The following is a 26,581-nucleotide window of genomic DNA, read 5'->3' on the forward strand; positions in this document are numbered from 1 at the left end:
AATTAATGTGTGGCCATTTTAATCTTGTCTATGCATGTGGATGAAATCCTAATGGGAATAAAAAAAACCATTTAGTTGGAGGTATTAAACCTCAAAAAGGTTTGAACTGGCCTAGAGTGTTCAGTGGCTTTAAAGGCAGTGACCTCCAGATTTTCATTAGTAAGGTACCAGGTGGGAAGAAAATAAGCAGGGCAGGCATTCTACTGTAGCAGGAGACCTTCTGATGTTTATTCTGCCTCCACCAGTGCTTCCCAAACTGGCATCATGCCAGCATCTGACATTATTTCCATCATGACCACAAGTTACATCATTATGTCAGGTGATAATCTAGGATTCACCCCAAAATCTATGGTTTGAGCAAATTCTAGATCATTTCCCCAATATAATGACATCACTTCTGGTTTTCACTGGAATTGACATTTTCCCTACCTCACCCATTACTCTTGGTTGTTTGTTAGCTGAAACTGGCAAGCCTGTCATGATAGTTAAAGTGTCCATATCCTATCCAGCATGAGTCAGCATGAGACTGGGCTGACAAACCGGTTCTAACCTTTACCATGATTGGTTGAGCAATGTATAAAAGCACTTGTATTATACTGGATCAGTGTTCCTTTGGGAAACAGGTGTTTGGCGAAGCACTTTGATTGTCTGCTGAATATTCTACGTTGTATATAGCTACTTGTACATAGAGCAACTGAATGATAAATGCCTTCTTATGAATGACAAAGCTGTGTGGAGTTTACGTCATGAAGGTAGCAGTGTGCTGTACAAGACCACTAGTTCTACTCTGAGTAGCACTGCTCGAATTCTGCTATCAAGTAATCAAGTAATACTACAGTGGTTCCTGGAATGTGACAGTATTCAAAATAGTGAAGCACTTTCTCTTGGTTGCAGACAGGGATGTCACTCAGAGCAGAAAAAAAGGCTTCCCCCTCAAATCACGTACCACCTCTGTTTAATGGTCAGACAAGAGGTCACAATTATGACTCCACTCCTGGGTGAACAAGGTAGCAAAGTTTTATTCTTTCCCTTTGATGGAAAGGGGGTGAGTTGGGCTTCTTTTAAGATATTCTGTGAACTTCCACACAAACATGATCTGCCTGGGTTCTGTCTAGAGGAAAGGGACAGCAAGAAGGAGAATGAAGTCATCTCATCCCTTCCAAGAATACTTGGAAGTGACATTGATGGATCCTCTAGAATTCTGTTGAAACTCTACGTTTTCTGTCTGAATACTCTTATGTATTTAATGGAAAGGACATTATACCACTGGTAAGGCACTCCTTTTTTATTTCCTCCAGGAGACTTGTCAAGTTGCCATGTTTGGGAGGGGGGATTCTCTGGGAGTGCTTTTGCTTATGCAGGTGACTAATTATCTCCTAGTTCTGTCCTTGCTGTTTGCGGCTGGGAAGAGCCTCCAGGCTGGACACTACTAATTCTGTTTTTCCCATGTGGGGGTGGGGATTGTGCTATCCATATTATAAACTGTTCTGGCGCGCTTTTGCCAGAACTGTCTTTCTACTGTTCCTGACCTGCCCTCAATAAAATCTTTTGAACCTCACAAGCGTTTTATTGCCTGACAATAAAGCGGGGGATTGACAAGACCTGATCTCCCTAGATATGTACCCTAGGACAGCAGCTAGTTCTGGGTCAGATCTGGGGTTTGCTGAGTTATGATTCAGACTAATAATCACAAGCTGGTTCATAGAAACCAGTTGAAACATCTAGGCTTCTGACTCATACTGAGATTTAAATAGTCTGAAAGGGAAGTAGCCTTGGAAATACTGAGAATTGTTTCTGGATTTTTCCTCAAAGGACTTCACCACTAAGAATTTTCTGTGTTCTTTGATTTCAATCTGTGCTTTCAGGTTCACCACATTTGCTGATACAGTAGGCATACTCCCTCTATGCTGCTGTTTACCCATCTCCAGATACCTGCTGGGCATAGAATGGGCCTATTTTTATTGGAAAAGATAACAGAGTAAAATAAAAAAACAGGAAGGTTTGATTAGGAAATGGCCTCATAGTTGATTAGGAATGTCCCTGCATTACTGAATTATGGTCTATCTCAAAAACTTGGAACAGAAAATTTATGGGGTGAGAATATTGCCTTTTTCTTTTATGTGGTTATTTATTGTATTTATGTAGCAAAAACAAACAGGATGCTAACAGGATTAAAGTGATATACAATTCAATTTAAATTCTCTAGAATAATTAAACCAGTACAATAAAATATAGAAACTGCTACTAAAATGTTCTAACCTTTGTTTAAATAGAGCTGCTTCTTAGAATACTAATGTTACGCTTTGGTGGACCTCCTTCAAAAAGGAGCCTGTAACTTGGAATGCCGTCAGAAAGACTTTTCAGTGGTAATTACAACAGACTGATTTATACATTGCAAATTATAAACAGTGGCAAGAAATATATTAAAATTGGAGATGAAAGGGCACAGATCATAATCATTCGATCACAGGTAGCTTCTCCTGAATCTACATTAATTAGTCATCTTCTTTGTTTCTGCAGCCTCCAACCTCAAGTCATTTCTGATATTCTCTGAATAGACATTCCTTTCTCCTTCATACTTGCCCACTTGCTAAGAAGCCTGAGCTCACTGTCTTCACAGCACAGCATGTAAGAGAGTGCTGGCTTAATTCAGGGGCCACATGGGACTAAAGGTGCTGAGACAGAGGGGTAAACAACCATCCTGACATTCTTAATGAACACCACTGACTAATGCTTTTCAACTGCTAACAAGCCAGATGGGTATTCTGTGATGTTCTTGTCAGACTATCTGAATGATAGTATGTTGGTGATGACCAGAAGTCAGTTGGTGCTGATTAAAAACTACCATCAGTGAAGGTAAGAATTTATCCCTTTGTCTTCATCCTCAAAACTACATTACTCAGTGAGCCTGCTTGGTCACCACTCTCAGACTGTTTGTGTCCTTTATTCTCCTTTATAGCTGTAAAGATAGAATTTACAATTTAGAGATACCCTTAAATTTTACAGTATTAAGGTGCTGGTGATTTGTGGACTTGCCCTAAATTGACATGACTGCAGTTAGGTCTAGAACAAAGCTTCGAGTCTGCAGTACCAGTTGTTTAGTTAATGTCTTGAAAAACAATATATATGGTTCACAATCACAATATATATGGTTCACAGTTTTTTCTTTTTTCTCTCAGGAGTTCTTGTGAATCAACTAGTGTCAAGAGAAAAACAGTTTAAAAGTACAATTTTTTTTAAAAAAACCTGGAAGTACTACATTTATTTTTTTCCCCACAGAAGCGAATATATAGTTGAATGTGAGTCCTGGCTGGACTTAGAACATTTTATTTTTGCAGTTGTCTGAATCACTGGATGCTTATCTTTCTTTTCTTGTCTGAGAACAAAGAAATGGTCTCCACAACATATGAACAACATTTCTAAATTGTATAGTTGCTACCAGCTACGGTAGCCAGAAATGTAACATCCAATATGCAGAAGCAATACACATTTCTTTGACAAGTGCATATTGGAGACCAGTTATAAGACATGTATATCCAGCAAGTCACTGGTTGTAATGTTGCCTGTGGCATCTGACGGGCCCTGTTGTTTGAAGACAAAGTGTTTGAATCTTAGGCTGTTTGGTTGGTTCAGAATACTAATTCTTATTCACTCTTTAAGGTAGGTTTTAGAGAAGCAGAAAACCTGTAAACAGTAGCTTCTATCTTACTAGCTGCAAGGATTGTCAATCAAAGACAAATACGCAAGAATTATGTCTTCATGTCTGTGGCAGAATGGGAGTTACAACTCAGCATTTTGTTTTAACTGGTCAGTAAAAAATCAGGGAAGAACAAATAATCTTGAGCAGCAGCTCTTGTTTCCTTAGGGAAGTCCTTTTCAGATGTCAAGAGCCCAGACTATAGAGTGATTCGTCTCCTGTATTCAATGACATTAAGCAGTACAATCATGTCACTTCCAACTCTTAGCAGCAGTGAAGACTTAGAGATTTCCTTGGAGAGATTTAACAGGTTAGTTCAGAATATGGTTCTGAACTCTCTAAATATTATGTCTCAGGCTCCTATTTATTGTCTTCCCATCAGTGACTTACCACAGTAAATAGGCTCTGTCCTATTATTCACAAGTCTTCCCTTACCCTTTGCCAGGATTGCTGTTGCAAGCTGGTATCTGAGAAATTAAGCAGTGTAGTTTACACTCTATCAATCGTCACTAATAGAATCAATCAAAATGGGCAATTACACCATGGAAAGACAACGCAGGATCAGGTTATTCTGCTGTTCCATACATATCGATAAGATAATGTTCTAGGCACGCAATACAGAATTCTGCCCTTTCTATAACATACTAGGTCTTGGATGTATAGCTGTTTTCCAGATAGTACAAAGTCTTTGATTCCTCTCTTCCCCCCATTCTCACATGTCTTGCCATTCTAAGTCATTCATATTCACCAAAAGACAGGATAAAGTAAAGGTGACACAGACATATCCTTTCAGTGATAATAAACTATGTATAAGGGGGAACTCACAAGGACTTGTGAAAGACATCTCATTTCTCCCTCCACTATTTCCCGTTTCCCTTTCCTGAAAGCCCCATTGTCTTTCCCCTTTTCCTGCTTTCTTCTCTCCTTCTAGGGTTGCCAATCTCCAGGACAGGCATGGAGCTCTCCTACAATCACAATAGATCCCCCAGCTGTAGCATTCCCTAGGGTTGCCAGCTCCAGGTTGGGCGATTCCTGGAGATTTGGGGTGGAACCTTGGGACGGTGAAGTTTGGGAATGAAAGAAACCTCACTATGGTATAATGCCATAGCTTCCACTCTCTAAAGCAGCCATTTCTTCCAGGGAAACTGCTCTCTGTTATCTGGAGAGCAGAGGTAATTCTAGGTTATCTCCAGCCACCACCTGGAGATTGGCAATTTCCCTGAAAGAAATGTCTTCTTTGGAGAATGAGGTCTACATCCCTCTGACATTATATCCTTCTGAGGTCTCTCCACTCCTCCTTTATCAGGCTCTACCCTCCTGCCAGTTTTCTAGGTATTTTTTAATCTGGAGTTGGCAACTCTATCTTCTTCCCATCCAACAGCCAACCTGTAATTATCTGTCCCCAGCAGCCTTTACCTAGGAAAACTATGGGGCAGTTGTGTGGTGCTAGCCACTGGCCCAGGCCCACTTGCATGGTAGGGAACTCTCAAGGACTTGTGTGGGGAGGTGCCTCGCTTTCCTCTGTATCTGCATCCTCACATAATTTCCTCTACCCTGCTCCTGTCAACCCAATATACTTTCCCCTTTACCTATCTAATTCTTTCCTTCTCAGCCATTCACCTTTCTACCTTTTATCTGCTTCCCATCTTCAGCTATATTGTTATTTACTGGTTTCATTTATGCTCTACCTTTCTCCACATTGGAGATCAAAGTAACCCTCATTGGTCTCCTCTTTTTCTTTTTTTCTCCTTTGAACAACTCTGTGTGGTAGGTTGGACTGAAAGTAGGTTAGATTAAAGGCATATGGCTAGCATCAAATTATCGAGTAAGTTTCTATAGCAAGATGCAGATCCAAAGCTGGGTCTTGCAGACTCTACTTTGAAGCCTCAACTGCTACACCACATTGGCTTTCATAGGGTGGTGTAGGTGAAGAGCAGCAAGCAGCCAGACCTAGGAGAGTCAGGTGATATCAAATCACCAGGGCTGGATTTAGATGAATAGGCTCTTCCACTACAATCATCAAATACACTGAAAGTTTTTTAAAAAGTTTTTTCTAGCCTTCCTCACAGCAAAATCAAACAAATGTTCATCAAAATTTGTTTGTCTATGTCACTTTCAATGCACAGAACACTCAATGTGGACAACCTCTCTTGAGGCATTGAGACCCTTAATTGATTTTTAATTCTTTTCAGTTTTGAAAAAGATCTCACTCGTGTGCAGTTAGTGATCATTAAGCTAAGAAATAGCAGTAAGATTGCTTTCACATTAGGGAGGGCCATCTGAATTTTTTTCTTGTGTACAGTTTGATAAAGTCTGTGTGAGACAGAGAATGCTCTTCTGTAGGCCTATGGCTTTGTCTTGTGTACAAATGAAAGTGCAAAAGTGTATCTGTAAATTTCAAATCAACATCTTCTGGGTCTGCTTTCATCAACAGTTCAACACCTTAGATGCTGTCAGATTAGCAAGAAAGGAAAACATCTGTGCAGTATCACTGTATACAGTAGCTCTTCTTCTTAAACTGACTTCAAGAGATCTAGTATAGGAATAAAGCATCAGCCCTCCAAATTTAAAGTAACCAATGCAATCCTTATATGGATTATCCTAACTCTTTAGCTCCCCTAATAGACTCAGGGTTACACAAGGAAAATTACTGAAGGGTTGTTTACAGACTAAACAACACCTTAACAGGCAGGATTCTCCCAGGCCAGCCACCTGATGGATGCCCCACAGGATCTGCTGGCCATGCCCAGCCAGGCAAAAAGGGGGGGCAGTTTTCCACCCCCCATGTGACTCAACGGGGTCCTGCCCAGGACATTTGTCCTTGGATGTCCCCATGGGGCCTATGCCTCTAGATTTAAGTATCCTCAGAGTTGGCCAACTTCACTATCTTAAGGGTTCTAACATCTGTGGTGGGCCTTCCCCATCTGGGCCCACCACAGCCCAGCAAGAAGCTTCCCTTCCCCCACCCCACCCTTAGTTTTTAACTACAAAGTGGCCCATTTTGCTTTCTTATCTCCTATTCAGTACAAACTTCTGTTATAATTTTAGCTTTTACAGTGACAAATCTTACTTCTGTTTTATCACTTGTATTTGGGTTATATTATAAACCTAATCTATGCAGGGATAGAACACCTAAATGTTAAAGAAATGGATGCCTCTAATTTCACACAGCAAGGTATTATTACCTTTTAAACTTTTCACCTGGCAGCCCTAGTTGCTATGCCTTATCTAATAATGATGATTTGAGGAGACCAATGCCATTTTTTAGTTTTGTGAAATGTGTTAAATAATGTTGAGCTATAGTTTCTTTGTGCATGCATCACTTGATATCCAGGCAAGCAACGGTCAGAAGGGGGGTGGCAGCTTTTCTGTTGGAATCAGATAAAGGGCCTACCATCATATCCTTGATATCATGTACAGCACAGACTCATGGAGCAGAGCAAGAATAAGATGGATGCCAATCCAAGGGTTTTAAAACCAAGAGGGTCTGACTAACACATGACCTCAGTCTTTCTCCTGCTGAATTAAGAATGCATAGCTTAGACAATGCTCCTCTTGATGGCACAGCCACTCGAATCTGGTTCACAACAGCTGAACCTTGATATAGTGCACCTGGCTCAAACTTCACAAAGAAATTTCAGATTTCCATTCCCTGATTTCCTTAGCAAACTGGATAGATTGCCGTGCACCCCTGTCAATCAAATGTTAACTTAATCTTAATCCTTCTGAACAACTATTAAGAGTTGTCATCTTTCAAAGTTTCTTTGTATAATAGTACAAACTTATGAAGATTCAAGCGCCCCTGTTTTGATTTCATCAGCACTGCCCAAAACTCATCACATCCCCTCTGGGAATGGGGCGGTATATCAAGTCGAAAAAATAAATAAATAAATAAAAAATAAATCTTGGGTGCTCCCATCAAATCATTTTCCATGTCTGTGCCTGGAAACAGAACTTTGCTTTTTTCCACACTTTGCTAGAGTGTCAATTTTCCAATAACTGGACGCCAAATCCATTGAAATTTGCACTTGGATGTGCTCTTTGCATCCGCAAGAAGTGCTGGCCACTTCTCTTGCTCTCTCCTTGAACTTGTTCACTTCTGGGATGGTCAATCTTGCCCTCCCTTCAATGCCCTTTTCTATTCCTGCTATCAATCATCTCTCTCTATTTCCCTGGCATCTGAAAACTCTGTGTGTGTTTGCAACTTGCTTGTGTATAAACAGCTGGGGGGAGGGTGTGAATATACAGGTTTTTATTATTTTTGATTCTTTAATAAAATTGTAACCCTTCTTTTAATTCTGGTTTTGAATGGATTTCTTTGAGGCTTGGACCTCTTTATACATTGGTGGAGATTCGCTACCCACCTCTTGCATAGTAGGTCTGTTCCCAGCTAATTCCCCCAATCATAAAAGGAAACAGACCAGACAATTTGGGTAACACACTTACTCCACAACTGTTTGCCTCACTGTGGGGTTTCCCTGTAGTTTTCTGTCCTCACCAGATTACTCTGCTTCAAAGTGTCCCAAGCTGAAGTGAGCTGATCTACCATTTTGCCCATCTGCAGCTTCCTTGTTCTCTCTGAGCAACCCCCCTCTGGGGAGGTTACTAGCTGCCTTTTTTTAGATGCTGTCTATAGTCTAGTGTTAATTTGCTAGACCATTCGAGTTTTATGTCAATAGCCCCTCAGCATAAAAAACCCAAGGCATTATCTTTCCCAATTCCTGAGCTGTCCACACATACATACATTTGTTCCTTTGAGAGGTGGGGGTGAGGAGCTGGAATCTCACCCAAGAAAAGCTTCTGCCCTCCAACACTCCTTCCCCTGGCAGAATCCAACCTTACTGAAGCTTCTAGGCAGCCATTTTTTGTGACTTCTCTGCCTTTAGGATGAATCACTTTAAAGACAGCCACTGGGGGGGGCGGCAGCAGAGAGGTGACCTGGTTCCCAGAGGGCAGAGGCATCATGTTGCTGCTGCCAAGTGCTGGTGTGTGTGTGTGTGGGGGGGGGGCGCTGTGTTTTTTTCTGTCTTACAACTGGTCCACCCTTGACTCACCATTTAGTACTTTGCCATCTTTTCCTCCAAAGCAGGTAAACAAGGCTGTGTATGGGACCTTTCATGGCTAGGGAAGAAGAGATCCCCTAATTTTTCTAATGTCTGCCCTCCCAATCTATAAGGAAGGGGCAGAATAAGCAAACTCAGCATGATTTTTTTTAAAAAAACGGCCTTTTTGATCCTGGAACAATAGGATAAACCATTGTGTGGGCAAGGGATGGTGGGGAGGAGAGAGAAAACTTGAAAAAAGCAAAATGCATGTTGATTCCCTTCGCTTTCCTTGTGCAGACAGAGGAAAAGTCACTGTTTCAGAGGTTTCAGAAACTGCAGGGATTATCTGATCTGAGGCATGGTGAGTTTGGGGTGGGGGATCAAAATGTGCACAACCAAGAATCTGAACTGAAGTATTTCACCCTCGCTTCTTCAGAATGGCTGGTTTTATTGTCTTTGTGTTTGATTGAAATAGGGCTTCTCTGTCACTATGTCAGTAAGAACTTTCAGCTCATTAAAATATTTAAAAGTTGAAGGCCATTGTTAAGTTGGTTTCACCATCTCTGCCCACATAATAAACTCTCTGTCTATATCTGTGCTATGGTGTTAGATTCCATAGGCTCATTTGGTTGAGCAGTTTGTAGCACCTTGTCTGTTGTTCCAATCTGCCATGATTTGGCTGAAGAGTCTGAGTGTGTCACTTTTCTCTTTCCTCAGAGGCATACGCCACATGTCACATAAAGCTGTTGTCCTCTCACACATTCTGTATAAACAGCTTCCATCGTTATCTGAACTTACTGCCTCCTATCCTATTAAATTCTATTTGTCTCCTAGTAATTTTTTTAAACATATGAACACAGCTGAGGAATGGTGGCACTAGGGGGATCCCTAGTTTTCCAGGGAACTTTCCTACAATTGGATTACACTGGCATAGAGCAAAATTTGAAAAGCACAGTGAATTCATATGGGGTTTCTTCTCTTCTAGGGTTCCATAAATGAAGCGTAAGTTGGTCACAGGGCATGATACTATACTACAAATATTTGTTTGCTATTTATTAAATAAAATATGTCCCACTTTCCCTATATCTCAGGTTGGATTACAAATACATATTTAAAGCAAACAAAATACAATAAGACTCAAATAACCGCTGATCTCTAAAAATAACCGCTGATCTCCCTGGTGCCACTATCTCAAAAAAATGCGCCCCTGACAGGCAACCCAATAAATTTCCCCAGATTCTGTGCTCTGCAGTGACTTCACTCCATTGCAGTCTAAAAATAACCGCTGAGAGGAAGGAAGATAACAAAAATGTAACAGTAGATAGTTTGATGCATAATGGATTGAGGAAATGCCACTTCTCCATTCAAATAGGGTCCCCAAGGTGACAAATAACAAGGAATTAGAACATTTAAAACACTAAAGGGTTTAAATATAACATACAACACACTACAAGCAGGGAGAAGGGAGAATAAACGTTACATGATAACACCACTCTTGGGTTGCGCTAGAAGTTACATCAGCATGCCCTCTCTCATTACCCAGCTGAACAGCAGCAGAGAGTGGTGGTGGGTGGGGGGAAATTTCTCACCACTAGTGAGAATGTGGCAACCCTACCCCCCTCCCATATGTTTAAGCTTGGTTGTGGCAGCTGGGAGTATTATTTGGTCTCCAGGAATCATAATTTTAGACCAGAGAAGGTCTTTAACTGGCTATAACCAGCAGTGCAAGTTGTTGAACTTCCTCACAAAGCCCATTTCATAGGGTGGGAGCTGTGATGAATACATAGAATCATAGAATAGAATCATAGAGTTGGAAGAGACCACAAGGGCCATCAAGTCCAACCCCCTGCTATGTAGGAATACACAACCAAAGCACCCTTAACAGATGGCCATCCAACCTCTTTTTAAAAACATGCAAAGGAGACTTCACCACACTCTGAGACAGTGTATTCCACTGTTGAATAGCCCTTACCATCAGGAAGTTCTTTCTAATGTTTACGTAGAATCTCTTTTCCTGTACTTTGAATCCATTACTCCTTCTCATGGACTTATTATTCATGGAACACTTACCTTGGGACTCTTCTCTATGCATGGGCTTGCAGTGGGCTTTCCTGTCATTTCTCTGTTTATATATGAAGAGGCACTCCCCCTGGGTGCACAGTTTTTCTGAAGAGAGCTCTCCCAGCCTGGTTCTCTTAACTCTGCCCATCAGCTTATTCTTAAAGGCACAGATCTTAAAGGCACTTATTCTGAAAGGCACAGATCACATTACAATTAGTAGTCAAGACTGCTGGCTTAGTCTTTAAACTGCACATTAATCTTGTTGGTCTCTTAAGATTCTACTAGACTCAAATCTAGCTTTTGTAATGCAGACCTATACAGCTACCCTCTGAAACTATCTACTGGACCTGCATCAACTTGGTTTTATCTTGTAGAACTGGAATTATTCAGCCCTGTCTGTGTGAAGGTTGTATAACTGTACACAGGGTAATACTTTTTCTATACTACACCATAAAAGGAGGAAACCAAACTAACAGTTTCTATCTCTTTAAGAATTATAAGTACATTGATAAAATACCTCAGTAACATTGAATAGTTTTTCAATAACCGTTGTTGGTTCATTATTTCAAAAGACTGTGGTGAACAGGAAGGCTTAATAACACTGTATATAATTTTGCAATTCCAGTTTATTGACAAAACTGGAATAAAAAGCTAGCATTTGAGAAAGACCAAGAATGGCTAATAAAATTCATGGAAAGGAAACCTCATTTCACAGTGGGGTAAGCTATAATCAGCACAGAAACTGCTTTTGAGTATTTAAAGAGAATGTTGCATATGTTTACAAAAGAAGAAAAGCTGCACTGATAGTAAGATACAGTTTTATAAACTAAGTCAAATGTGTGTATATCCTCCTATGGAAGAAGGTGGTCTGGTTGACAGGTACCCAATCAGTGGTCTGTTTAAAAATGAAGATGCTTCCCACTGCCACGTGTGTGGCAAAATGATGGGCCCTAAAGCTGCCTCCTGTATGAAGACATTCTTATTAAGAAGTGTAATCCATGTTCACTGCCTGCAGTCCTTAATATGAATAGAAACACAGTTTATTTTTTTGACTCCTTTATCTATTTTATCTTGTATAATTTTATTTATTTTTAACATATGCATCCTTTCCTTCTATTATTTTCAGAAAAAAACTTCATTTTGTATATGTTTGTCTCAATTTTGTTTATTTTTCCTTCAGTAACAGACTCTATTTAGAGCTATATTCATTACCATAATAGGTTCACTGAAGTGAGCACCTCATTTACATGAACCTCCTGGGGATCCTAGCAAACATACACATACTCATTAGAAAGAATTCTCTCTACCTGTACACCAGTATGTTGACAACAACTTCACAACAATAAGGTAAGCAGTGCAATTTAAAATCCAGAATATATGCTAGGGACTGGAATTCTTATAAACTTCACTGTGGTTATTTCCCATGGTGATCTGGGTTGCATAACACCTATGAATATAAGACACAATACTGGCCTACCACTTCACTAACCAAAGCTTAATGTCTCTCTTCAAACTTAAGTGGCTGCTCATCCAGCAGAAGAACAAATTAAACTGGAAGCTGGCGCCTTATGAAAAAGGAACTTCTAGTGTGAGGTAAACTACCTTTGTTCCTGTGTGTAGTTTCAAAGACAATTTGCTTTTCATCTTCTCAACTCCTTATGTGATTATATTAAACACACCTGTGACAGCCCATTGTATGCCATAATTTATAGCATGGCCCTTAATTTCTAATGACAGTAGTAAGGTAGTGGCCATTGGTGCAGCATTGATTCTTTCCCCTTTCTTCTGATATATACAGAAGCACTGAAATGCAAACAGTGCTAATTAACTAGGCAAGAATTGATTTTCCAGTTAATGAAATCTTGTGTTTGTGCAACCTCTTCCGTATCTCATAGAACCTCCATTATCCAAATTCCTTTTTCATTGGGTACTGGGTGCTCTGTTCTGGGGCATTTCCCATGATTTTAAATGGTACTTGCACATGAGAATTTCCCAGTTGATTATACCACTATGTTTTCTCATTATGAACTCTTAACATTATAAACCAATGTCAATGCATCAGTTTTTTAAACTTCACATATGTTTACAGGATCCCCTAGATCAATGAATAGAATGATGTTTGTAGCTTACTGTACATTTAAACTGATGCTGAGAAGTAAAATCTTCAGGATTTCACAGCAGTATCACATTGGTTGGAATGGCTGGGCTGGAAACACAGGAAAGACAACACAGACTTCTTTGCTATAATGATCATGTGACTGGACAATACACTCACAATGATGCTGAAGCGTTATTGCCAACATTTGTTTAGTTTATTTGAAATTTTTATTTCAAATCCAGACACAGAAATCCAATAATTAGTGAACACAGTCTGAATATGCAGCACAGATATTTTGATGGAGTTTGGCCTGGAAAAGTGAACCACTGTGGTGATAAAGAGGGGCAAGATCACTGAGAGTGATGGCATAGAAACAGAGGCGGAGCAAGGGGAAACTGCACCCAGGGCGCATACCCTGTGCCTCTGCTGAGGCATCACCCACCCTTGCCCAAGAACGCCCCAGAATGCCACGCCCCCACAATGGCCTGGCCACACCTCCACCGCTTCTACACCCAGGGCGTCACCCTTCCACCCCGCAGGGGCTACACCAGTACATAGAAATGTCTGATAGGCAACGAATCAGGTGCAACCAAAAGGAAGCCTATGGGCATTTTGCAGCTGGATAACATAAAGATCGGGCAATTAAAGCCTGTGGTCAACAGAGAATACACACAGAGGATCAGGAAAATATTGAAATCCAGATTAAATGGTGAGAATACCATCAAGGCCATCAAGGCCTGGGCTATAGTCGTCATCAGGTACACTGCAGAAATCATAAATTAGATATAGGCTGATTTGGATGCATTGGATAGAAAAAAATCAGAAGCTTATGACAGTGCACTATGCCTTACACCTTACTTATAGTGATACTGATAGACTATACCTTCCTAGATCTGGTGGTAGAGGGCTATTGCAAGTAAACCAAGCAGTGGAGGAAAAGAAACATGCACTGGATGATTATGTGAAAGAAAGTCAAGATTGAAGTGAAGGAAAGGCATTTTCTGAAAGCCCAGAGAACCAAATAGGAGTACAGAAAAAATGTGATTAAAATGAGAACTGAAAGGTGGCACAACAAAGCATTGCATGGCCAACCACTGGTAAAGATCAAGGACAAAGTGGACATTGAAAAGATCTGGCTTTGGTTAGCAACTGGAACTCTGAAAAAGGAAACCAAATCACTGATTTTAGCCACTAAAGAGCAGGCGATTAAGACAAATATGATCAAGGCCAGAATGGCAAAACCCTCAGATGATGCAAAGTGCAGATTGTGCAAGGAAGCCGATGAAACTGTAGATCATGTACTCAGCTGCTGCAAAAAGATCCCCCAGACTGTGTACAATCAGAGGCACGACTCAATGTTCAAGATGATCCACTGGAACTTATGCAAGAATTACAATGTTAGGACAGCTAAAAACAGGTGGGAATATTGTCCAGAGAAAGTCACAGAAAATAAGAAGGGGAACTTTCAAGTCCAAATGGACAAAGTATTAGCACATAATACATCAGACATCACAGGGATCGAGAACAAGAAAGTGACCATAGTTGACATAGCAGTACCTGGTGACAGCAAGGTCCTTGAAAAAGAACGTGAGAAAGTCACTAAATACCACGATTTGAAAATCGAACTTCAGCGTCTATGGCACAAACCATCTGAGGTTATCCCAGTGGTAATCAGCACCCTGGACACCATTCCAAAAACACTAGGGTGGCACTTGGAACATCTTCAAATAGACAAAATTAACATCTGTCAGATTCAGAAGGTTGGTTGCTGGGATCCACACAAAAATTATGCCAATACATTACAACTTCCTAGAACTCTGGGTGAGGCTCAAATTGTAATGGGATGTTAACAACCAGCTAAAGAAGTGACAGCTTTTACATTAAAAATAATAATAATATCATAACTAACAGCTGTGACATTAATAACAATAACGAATCCTCTGTGTGGCTACATTATTGGAAGTTGCCACATGTCTCCTATGCATCTCCAGACAAAAATCTTGATTTTTCTTATGTTCAAGGGTGAATCTCTGGAGAAGCTACATGGAACATGAATCCCTCAAAGCATTATCCTGTGCAGGTACTCATATTTATTTTATTTTTTTTATTTTATTATTATATTTGTAGACCGCCCCATCCCCTAAGGGCTTTAAAAGGTCAATCAGTGAATACAAAATTGTACATTTGCAGGCTGCTCTCATTTCTTTTCACTTTTCATTCTTCTGCAGAATAGATGTTCTTTGTGCCAGGTGAAAAAAGAAAAGAAATTGAGCCTTGCTAATATCAAGGCTGTTGTCAGATTCACTTAATTGAACTTACCAATTGTCAGTCCCTCTTTTACACTGTAAGGAGATGGATTTTCTCCATGGAGTCTTGCTCAGACCTCTTTCTTTTGCTGCAGATCTACTGCCAATAAAAATGTGAAGAGTCTGCAAATGTCATGTTCACAGCCTTATGCACTAATTCACTGATGAATGCAAAAATGTTTTGAACTGGTGAACTCTGTTTAAAATTAATCAATTTTTTAAAATAGAAAACAACTTGATAGAATCACTGCATTTTACTATTCTGGCAGCTGAAATAGAAATCCATGAGTGGAGCAAACATCTGAAGTAACTCTATTACCAATTGTGTTGAATTCAGGGCCAGCTCAGAATAGTTTCTTTATTTTATTTCATTACATTTATAACATGCCTAATTCCCAACCACAGTCAGGCTTAGGGTAGCTTACATGTGTGTGTTAAAATTTGCTACAACATCACTAGATCGGTGTTGCAAGTAATAATTTATAACCTTCAAGTTGGCCATCTCTGTTTAGCAGTGGCTAGCAAAAACGGCTGTTGAATCGGGACAATGAAATATGCTGGGACTACACCTGGGGTTGCCAATTTTTAAGAAGGGTCTGGAGTCCTCCAGGAATTACAACTATCTCCAGAGTGCAGAAATCAGTTCTCCTGGATAAAATGGCAGGTTAAGATGGTGGACTTTATGGCATCACATCCCCCCTCATCATTCTCCCCAAGCTCCAGCTTCCCCAGACTCTGCCCCCAAATCTCCATGAATTTTCCAGCCCAGAGCTGGCAACCCTAACTGATTACTATGCTGTTTCACAAACTCTTTTCTCTGATCCGAATTGTTGGGAGACGGTTGTGGTTGTTCATGAATCTTCACATTCTCAGCATGTTCACATTTTGACTATTACTTTAGATACTTTAAGACAGAGCCATGATTCGAATCTAGCTCTTCTGACAGAATAATAAAACTAAGGCTGTATAAAAAGTCAGTCGCAGTGCTGATCTGCAAAATCTGAACTTCAATGTCACATAGCTGTTTCCTCATATCTCATGCAGGTTGGCCTCCTATATACAGGACTCTGCTCATTTGATACAGTAGTTAGAAGGAATGAAATGTCCAGTTGGATCGTCTCTCTTCACGGTTGACGTTTCTGCTTTATATACAAATGTCCCTTTGGATGAGACGAGGAAAATAATTTATGACTTGTTGGACACTAGGACTGATTTCAGCCCTCGCACACAATTTCTTATTAGCCTCTTAGATATCATCTTTGAAAACAGTTTTTTTTCTGATTCAATGAGAAATTTTATATGCAAATATCCGGCTAAAATATGGGCTCACCCCTTGGTCCGAGCTGTGCTAATTTATTCATGAACTCTTTTGAGACATAGCACCTATATAATAATAATCCCTTCAATAAATATATATTACAAAACCTATGGCACTCCAGATGTTCATGGACTACAATTTCTACCAGCCCCTGCCAGCATGGCCAATTGGCCAGGGTGATAGGGGCTGATGGGAATTGTAGTCCATGAACATTTGCAGCACCATAGGTTGGCCATAGCATGGCTTAAAAGGGTTCAGGAGAGTCTCTTGATGACATCAGCCATTTTTGGTAAACTTTGCTTCAGGGGGCGGTGGGAGATGGGCCCTACCCTTTTGGGGGCCCATAACACTTAACCCTCTGAAGTAAAGTTTACTAAACCTTGCTGGTGTCATCAAGAGACTCTCCTGAAGATTCTTTGAAAGTTTTGTGGCTTTACCTTGAGAAATGTGCACCCCAAAAATTTCCCATTGGCTGCAATGGAGTGAAGTCACTGCAGAGCACAGAATCTGGGGAAATTTCTTGGGTTGCCTGTCAAGGGCACATTTTTTGAGATAGTGGCACCAGAATTTCGGGGTATCATCTGGATACTGTTCTGATGATAATACCAAATTTTGGTGAAGTTTGGTTCAGGGGAGCCAAAGTTTTGGGGATAGCCCCATCTCCTGTTAGTTCCCATTGGAAACAATGGGGGATGGGGCACCCCCTTTGTGGATAAATAACGTTCCCCCCTAATCCAAAGTTCACCAAACTTGGGAATTATCATCAGGACAGTCTCCTAATGATATCCTGAAAGTTTGGTGCTACTAGCTTTAAAATTGCGCTTCCTGCTGGCCAAAACATGTAAAAACACAAAAAAATACAAAAAAAGTTAAAATGGACCCGAACTTTTCAGATTTACCTGAATTTTCGGGCATATACGAATTGGTTATTAGTTGAATTCAGGCATACAGATCATTTTATACCCCAAAACATCCGAATTTTACCAATTTTTTTAATTCAACCAACCCTAGTATCTATAGAAAATGGCACCCAGAGCAAGCCCTGAAATTTCTCCTCTTCCAAACCTTGCCCCCCCCCCCGAGAGTTGGATTTGAAATGGCAGTGGGCTGGACATGAACAGACCCAGGGCAGCATTCCCTGTTTGAAACATGGGAAGGAGGGAGATGGAGATGTCCTCACAACTTGCATGCTGAAGAGACAGAGGCTAAGTCTTTTCTCCCCAATAGAAAATATATGCAAAGCAGTGAAACAAATAATATAACATTTAACGTTGCTAAAATCAGCTTCTGTATCAGAGGGGTGAAACGCAGCAAATGTTACACCAGCTTTTAAAAAGGGAACCAGAAGAGAGCCAAGAAATTAGACGTTAGCCTATTTAGTAGAGTGTTATTTAAAACAGCTTTATTAAATATAGAGGAACAATACTGAGGGAACATCAATTTGATTTATGCAAAAGCAAAACCTGTTGAGCCAGAGGCAAAGCTAACATTCATCTGAACATTCCATCTTCTCATGCAATCTCAATTATAAAACTATCCACAGCGAGCCATTCAGAACTCCTTCATTCTTGTGGCACTTTCCTAGGGGCCAGTGCCTTAAATTCTTCCCTTCACCCCTCTCCTGTTTGCCATTTCTCACTTAAGCTGCAGTGAAGAAGGTCGACTTAGAACTCAGCTGCACTCTATTAAAAAGTGTACTTTGGATAGCAGTTTTTGGCCTTCATCCCTTGCAGAAAGGCAGCAAGTCCAGCCATGCTTGCTCTCCTGAAGTCTCCATGCTTGGCCTCTGAGTCCCCCAGCCCCATGTCCAACTGGCTTCTTCATTTTGCACACCCTCAGGAGAAGTTTTCCCTTCAGGTCTCATGGCCATACCCCACGCAGTGGACCCAGCAGAACAAACTGAAAGCAGGCAGTATTGAGGGAGAGACCCTCACAGGCACAAGTCTTAACTCCAGCATTCTTTTGCTCCTCTTGGGATGCATCTCTATGCAACCTCAGCTCCCACACCTGCCCCACACTCATTGGCTTGAGTGCCAGTTTCAGAATCATACCAGCACGTGAGCAGGCAAGCAGTGTACGAGTCCAGTTGTAGGTGGTCATGGTGCATGCAGATAGGTGTAGAGGGGCAACAGCCTGACAGCCTCCTGAGTCCATCCCCACCCCAAAGGTGGTGGCAAAATATGGCAAAAGAGCAGGGAGGAGAAGTTGCCTTCTCCCTCTCCCTTTCCTTCAGGGTCTTATGTTGTAGTGGAAAATTCACTCAAGGAGGTGACAACTCACCCGTCTGCCTCCCGCTTCCTGGACAAGGGCAGTGCACAAGAGGCATGAATGGCCTTTCTTAGGCTTAGGCTCCTAAGACAGGGTGTCTCTGAGCATGGGGGAGAGACGGGTGGCCAGCCAGCAGCAAACAGCACTGCAGCCGGATGGAGAGTAGGAGGCAGAGGCTGGTGGGACAGGAGGTGGAGGCATGGGGGCTGCCTTGGAAAGGGGCAGCCAGGGCATCCCCAATCAAGGCATGCCTGGGCCACATGCCCTGGCTGGCTCCACTCTCATTACACACCTGATGTCTGCTTATAACTGAGCTAGCCCTGGCTGCAGTCCAAGGCCTGTCTTTTATCTCTTTCTGTATCCTTCAAATTCTTTGCTGGTTGAAAGAGGGAGGAAGGAAGGAGGGGCAGGGAAGGAGGGCATGCTCACTGTGTCCCAAGTGCAACTTGTCGCTGTTGACATCATTGCCACTGTCTATCTCGCCTGCTTGGCTGAAGGCAGGGCTTGGAGAGGCTGAGGGCGGGGCTTGGGGAGGCAGGGCCAAATGGCTCTTTGAGTGCTAAAGGTTGCTGACCCCTGTTCTAGACAAGCAAAACACATTCATGGGAAAGTGGAACTATTTTGTCCAACATGCACAGCCAATTAGCAGAGCCAGAGGAAAGTTAATTAGCCATCTATGTTATAGTGTGTAGGATATATTATGATGACACGGTGTCTTCCTTGTCTAGTCAAAATGTATGTGGTAACTATGAAGGAGAGATTGTGAAAAACTAAGATTTCCTTGAGCAAGTCCCTAGTGAGCTAAGAAACATCCACATCCTATTCCGTATATTGTTAAGGCACCTGGGTCACATGAATGTTCAAGCCCTTTGCTGATTTGTGGAACAACATGACATGAACTATCACAAGATACCCAGGGAACTGAATAAATTTTAAGCCTTTTTGTATCCAATTTCTTGATCTCTGCCCAGTGCTGCTATACAGTAACTCTCAATGTCTCTGCAGTGCCAGACTACATAAATAAAGGCTGAATCCTATAGACTTTGTCATTAAATGTTGGGACAGCTTCTTAGACTTGTTTGTTTACTAGGAGATCTTGACATTTCTTCCATTTTGTCTGGTTTTAAAATATAAACCTTTAATATAGCACAGACAGATTACTGGAAAAGAGCTTGAAGTAATTTACAGCCCAGAATTTACAGTTGAGGCTCAAAACATTTTTCCCCCTGAACTGACTGTTTTAAAATTGCATGATCTTAGTTCCACTTCCTACCGAAGTGAAATTTTGGCTCCTGTTCTTTCCAGAAATCCCCATAAATAAAGGTACAAAGAAGTGGTATAAACACAAAGTGAAAGATTAATTTTCCAAGGTGGGTGGGTGGGTGTGTGGGTGGGTGGGTGTGTGGGTGTGTGTGTGTGTGTAGGTAAAAAGGAAGAGATGTTTCCATTCAGCATAGGACTTTAACAGGGATGATTTTGAATTTCTCAGCTTTGCTGTTTTGACCCTCCAAGCCCTTTGCTGAACTTTTAATTCTCCCCTCAGTGAATAGAATATGTGATTATTTCTTTACACACTATTTATGTCTTCTTACATTGAATTTTTCCTGTCATACCAAACATTTTTAGCACTTGTGTGCCAGCAGATCAGCAGTTTGCGTTGTGTGTGAATTACAGATGCATATTTAGGTTGTTTGTGTATATACCAACTAGTGGTGCCTGTGCCAATGCCATGCTGGGGTCAGGGATATACCAGCTTCTTTGTTGTGTGCTGTATTTGCATTTCAAAAAAAAAATCAAGGTATCCTTCGTAATATTTCCAAAAGTAGTAGGAATTCGGGAACATGCCAGATGGATTCATAGGGTACTAGTCTCTTGAACTAGTCTCTAACAGGTCTTTTATTCAGAGAATTTCTTCAATCAGTGTAATAACCTAAGACATATCTGGGCTACAAACATGTATTGATTTTACATCCAATCAGCAGCAATGGTTCTTGCAGATAAACTGAAAAATTGTAGTTTGGTGAAGAAATAATTGGAAACAAAGACAAATTTCATTGGTGGTGGCATGCCCCAGAGAAGCTCTTATTATTTTCTTATTAAGTCTCAGTTGTCCCTTTAGTTACAATGGGTTTAGTTCCTTTTGTATAGTGTTCTAAGGGAGGAAACTTTAGTTAGGCCCTGTCCCTTTCAGAATCCCCCTAGAGTCAATTTTCCTTTCATTACCCAGTAGTGCCTCGGTTTAGTTAATTTAGTCTGAGGTGCCAGTGGAGTTGGAAGGCTGCAATATCTCATATCTAAAAAGTATAGAAGTTAAGATGTTAACAGAAATTAGAATCCAGATAAAGGACACTGAAAGAACCAAGAGGAAGCCCAGAAGAAGTGGACTTTCCTGGAAGAAGTCTGGAAAGGATAAAAGTCTCAATCTTCAAGTTGTTTCAGTCAAGCAAGTATTTTATTTTAGTCAGACCCTGGGAGGAGTTAGGGTCTCAATTCTTCTAGCAATAAACCCTTTTTCTGAACTGTTAACACCTTGCTTGTGAGTCTCCCACTCTGTTCTGGCCGAGTACAGGGCACCTAGAGACTGTTTTACTTGGGGAACAGAACAGGTAGGTTCTTATTCTAAACTAGCGGGGCCCGGCCACGCGTTGCTGTGGCAATTGTCCTTCTCATAACAGTCCGCAACCCACACAGATGCGCATACAGGTTCAATGATCCGCAGCCTAGGCTTTTGGGGTGGTCAAATGGAATCCCTTTTTCCCTTTTCAGGGCAGAGAGGAGTGTGTGAGATGAGGGGGTTGTGTAGAAGTGTGTGAGTGCAGTGAGAGAGTTGTGAAAAGAATGGAGAAGGCCATGGCTGTGTGAAGTGTGGCTGTGAGGGAGGGCAGAGAGGAGTGTGTGAGATGAGGGGGTTGTGTAGAAGTGTGTGAGTGCAGTGAGAGAGTTGTTTGGAGAAAGCACTCTGCACATGTTCGGAGACTCTCCCCCACTGCCTTCACGTCTTCTCTGACACCCCACCCCCGGCCTCCACGCACCTTCTGCGATCCGGGGCGGCTCCCGCTGGCGACCCCAGCGGGCATGCCGGGCCGGTGGCTCGCAGGGCGGCCTCAGTGAGCAAGCGGCCCGGCCCTTGTGGCCGTCGGAGGGGAACCAGCAGGAGGAGCCGCCTGGACTCTCGGCGCGGACCTTGCCAAGACACCGCGGCAGGCGGCACCTGGCCGCGCAGGAGCCACACGGCAGCCCGGCGGCGGCGGCGGCGGCTGGCTTCCCGCAATACTTCGCTGCTGGCCACCGCCCGAAGCAGCCCCTGCAGGGCGGCCAGGGCGCACGGAGGGCCCAGGCTGTGCATCGCCGGCCGTGCCGGACGCTGCTCCCCGGTGAAGCCACCGGGCGAGCCTGCCCACGGGAGGCAACAGATCAGGGCCGGAGGCGGGGAGGAAAGCAGCCACCCTCGCCTGGCAGGCAGGCACCGTCCTCCTTAAAGGCGCAGCGCCGCCTCTCGTGCTTCAAGGGAGAATTCCAATGCATCCAAAGAGAAGCTTGTTTTGGGTGTTAGAAATGAGTCAAGTGTATTTCACGACTCTTGACGCTCAAACCCTTGACATATGAGGTGGAATATTTCCACTTTGAGTTCTCCTGCCCCCTTTTACATATTTAGTAACTCTGTAATGGAGGGAAAGTTTGTCACGGTGGGCGGGCAGCGCTTTTGCCGGAAAGTGACTGAGGCTGCGCTGGGATGAAGTGAGCTGGAAAGCCAGGGGGGGGGGGGGGGGGGGTTTTTGTGGCGGCAGGCAGCGGACACGGCATTTCTGGATTTTCCCCTTCCCTCCAACCCCACTGAGCTTGGGGATGGGACCGGCCACAACTGGCTGGGCCTCTGTGTCTTCCCGCAGCAGGCGGGTCGTGAGCACTTTCCAGTGCCCAGTGGGCGCAAGGCCGGGCCCTTCCTCTCGCGCCGAGGTCCCCTGGTCGCGGTCCAACGGCTGGGCAAGGAGTCACGCAGATGCGATGCAGTGGACGCCGCCTCTGTTTTCGCTGCTTCACCTGGCTCCAGGTGAGTCGCAGGAGACTTCTCCAACTGGCGTGGAAACAATCTCGCATGGATGCAGCATGCTGCTCCCTTGAAAAAATTTGGGGGCGATCCGTCCAGCAGCTTCTGAGGTACCCTGTCATCAACACATACACGGAAAGCTTTTTATATATATAGATTGTTTTAGAAATAATAATTTTAATAATCTTATGAACAGATATCTGCTGTTAATTGATAGATGTATGAATGGAGGTAGCAGATTTAATAAGCAAGAAAAGGCTAAAAGATTGTGCCCATGTAATGATGGCTCAGTTGAATCTCTGGCCCACCAATTACTACACTGTCTCAGATTCAAGGAAATCAGATCCAAGTATGTGAATCTTACTCCTTTACATTTACCCGATCTCCCCTATTTAATTAGATTACACTACTTGTTGGACAACCCTGATCCTTCTCTCTGTATGATAGTGGCAGACTTTCTCCTGGAAATTACTAAATGCCAGTAGATTTCCTTCGACTTAACATTTATTTCCTGTATTGTATGTGCTTTTTAATCCATTTTTTATTATTGTTGTACTGTTGTCTATGCCAATAAAGGCTTGCTGTACTTCATAGAAAGGAGAATGGTGGTAGCACAATAATTTAAACATATTCCCTAATTTAATTTTGCTCATTTATCTGAAAGTAAATTGGATGTTTAAATTCCCTTTGCCATCACCAAGATGGTAAATTAAAATACTTTGGCATTTACCAAAATTAATTAAAAACTCATACATTTCTAACAGTTTTCAGCAGACTGGTCCAAAAGGCATATTTTGCCAGCACTGACATCTAGGTAAAACTCCTTGTCCTTGTATCCTTGTGTCACAGAACTCAACTTATTTAGCAGAACCAGAGTCTCTTGGAACATCTGGATTAGTGAGGAATTTTGTCTCCCTTTTAGTTCATACATTTTTATAAACTAAACAGAGTTCATGGGATACAAAAAATTTTCACTGTATAAACAAATAAAAAGCATATTGCCCTCTTCTGCTCATAGATCAAACATAATCAATTTTAGCTAACAGCTTTAACGACTTCCTTCCAGAATCTTTGCTGGTTCTTTTATGCATCCTTCAGGCTGGCAAAGTGCATTGGAGCATTTACAGAGAACTCAGTGCCAGACTAATGATTGATGTGTACCAGCAGAACAGCATTTCATAGACCTCATATGCATGGCCATTTTTAGACAGTAGCTGTTGTGTTACTAATATGCTGCAAGTGCTGTTAATTTAAGATGGGAGCAGGAATATAACCATTTTTAGCAGAAATTATGATTTTCTCAAATGTATTGCCATGAATAAAGATGTTTATATGTAATTGGTTGTAAGGGAACAGTATTCCACACGTAATCAAGTTCTGCTGTTCCTATGTCTTCTTCTGTTTCTTGAATGCACAGGTCCAGAGTTTGGGGGTGCTCTTGGCCTGGACCTGCTGCTGGATAAGCAGATTGCAGCTGTGGCCAGGAGGGCCTTCAACCAATTTTGGCTGGTTAGCCAGCTGCTTTCTTTACAGGGCAGAAAAGATCTGCCCACTATGGTGCACAGCTTGGATACATTAAGATTAGATTACTGCAATGTGCTTTACATGGGGCTGCCTTTAAAAGTGTTCAGAAGCTTCAACTGGTACAGTATGGTGCAAGTCAGGATGTTGACTGGAGTATGTCATAGAGACTGTACCACTCTAGACTTGGCTCATCTACATTGACTTCCAATTTGTTTTTGGGCATACTTCAAAGTGCTGGTGCTGACTTGGTTTGGGACCAACACATAGGACTGCCTGATGCCTTGTGAACATGCCCTGCCATTGCTGTTATGTTCAGAACTCCTGTTTTAGATGTCTCCATTATTTGAGGTTACTGAGAAGAACTTCTCAGTAGTGGCACTAAAATTCTGGAACTCTTTCCCCAGGAAGAACTTCCTTTCCCTTTCTGTTGCCATCACCCACCAACAGGTGAGAATTTTTTGTTTCACTTAGCATTCCCTTTATGATTCCTCCTTTGTCCCCAATATTTTAACTATTTTTTCATCCTTTGTACTTATTTTTAGCTTTTTTAAAGCTTGTTTTAATGACATATTTGCATGTTGGTTTTAACAGCTTTTAAGATGAAATTGTAATTTGCATGTTTTAGTGTGTTAGCCACCTTGGTGGCCTGTATGAAAGCACACAGGTGAGGTATAACCTTGCTGTTCTTAATAGTAATAGTATCAGTAATAATGATCATGGTGATGATGATGTCTCCCCTCATATCCAACACAAGACCTGTGTGGTATTGATAGAAGGGTCACAAAAAGGGGGGGGATTCACCTCTCAAAAAACAGAGCAGGTAACCAAAAGAGCTAAGTAAACGGGGTTCAGAAATATATACAAGTGAAAAATGTATCTCTGATTCCCCTAGGGCTACCACTTGCTATTTGGGAGATTGGGAGGAAGTAGGAGCAGGAAGACATGGCTGGCTGACTGCATGGTATCCTCAAGACAAAACCATTGGAACTGGACAAGTGTACAAGTAGCCTGCCATGTTAGGCAGGCAGAGAATGGTGTTGCAGGCCTGTGGAAACCCAAGCCCCACTGGTCTCAGCCACCTTCCTCCTTCTTGCCCATCTAGTCTCTCTGTTTTCATGATGGTAGTTGCTTATTGTTTTGGCTGGGCTGTGTGTTTGTGTTGTGTTTACTTTCTGTCACAGCTTCACGGGTTGGGCATCAGGACAGATTCTTTTGGGGGGGAGAGGCTGTATCTGTGAGTCATTTGCCATTCCTCTGTTTTCCTCAGCAGGCACATTGGGGGAAGGTGTTTCATCAGGAGGCAGGCAGGTTGCCCAATGCAAGGATCTGTCTCCACACTGTGCCTCTGCTCCTTTACCTAGATTTAATAAACAAGTAGTGGCCACCCAAAAAATTTCAAAGAAAAAGTATCCATGTATTCCTCTGCTCCATTTCCCCCCTTCCTATCACCTCCTCTAAGTGGCAAACTAAAAATGAATTTCAACCATCCATCTATATATATAAAAATGTAACCATGCGTTTGTTGCTTCGAGAATAACCCCGCACCTGCTGGCCCAAACGCTCTGAAAATTTCACATACAATTACTCATTCACCCAACTGTGCTCTTACATACCTCCCGCTGTTGGACAACACACCAGAGCCAGGTAAAACATCTTTTTCCTGGTGCACCAGGCCATGAAGCTGCCTGTGTGTAACTGTCACCCTTAGAATGTTCGTACCCTTAGAATGTTTGCTCAGATGGCCAGATATGAGCAGTGAAAACAGTACATAGGCAATAACTCGAGTGGACTTGAAACACATACTCACGTTGCCATGTGGGACGTCAGGTGGGGTCCCCCCCTCACCTTTCACTCTCTGTGCCTCATCCACTGCTACCACACAACACACCTACTCTCATACACATTCCGTGGAGGGAGAGGGAAGAGACGGAGGGGGAGGCATGCAAGGGAAGAGAAGTAAGGGAGGGGACAGAGAGTGAGGGGTGGCATGCAAGGGAGGGGAGGGAGCGGGCCCAGCATCTGGATATGATTCACCCACCCTAGCAGAGGGAGACGGGAGGGAGGGAGGGGGAGGGGTGGCATGCTAGGGAAGAGAGGGTGGGAGCGGGAAGGGACAAAGGGGGAAGCATGCAAGGGAACAGAAGTTAGGTAGGGGAGAGAGTGAGGGGTAGCATGCAAGGGAGGGGAGGGAGGGGGCACAGCATCTGGATATGACC

General features: G+C 42.4%; 1 protein-coding gene across 7 annotated transcripts in view; it reads left to right on the forward strand.

Annotated features, from left to right (window-relative positions):
• The window catches only part of DAB1 (DAB adaptor protein 1), an 833,814-nt gene that overhangs the window by 75,308 nt on the left and 731,925 nt on the right, over positions 1-26,581 (forward strand). The window contains exons 2-4 of one of the 7 annotated variants that reach the window (XM_048498957.1): positions 12,323-12,396; positions 14,923-14,981; positions 24,770-24,812. The exons of the other annotated variants lie outside the window; for them this stretch is intronic. The gene's annotated coding sequence lies outside the window, so the exon portion shown is untranslated. The remainder of the gene's footprint in view (positions 1-12,322; positions 12,397-14,922; positions 14,982-24,769; positions 24,813-26,581) is intronic. 7 annotated transcript variants of the gene reach the window in all.

The sequence above is a fragment of the Sphaerodactylus townsendi genome, linkage group LG05 (assembly GCF_021028975.2).
Source record: "Sphaerodactylus townsendi isolate TG3544 linkage group LG05, MPM_Stown_v2.3, whole genome shotgun sequence".
In the NCBI taxonomy this organism is placed as follows: domain Eukaryota; kingdom Metazoa; phylum Chordata; class Lepidosauria; order Squamata; family Sphaerodactylidae; genus Sphaerodactylus; species Sphaerodactylus townsendi.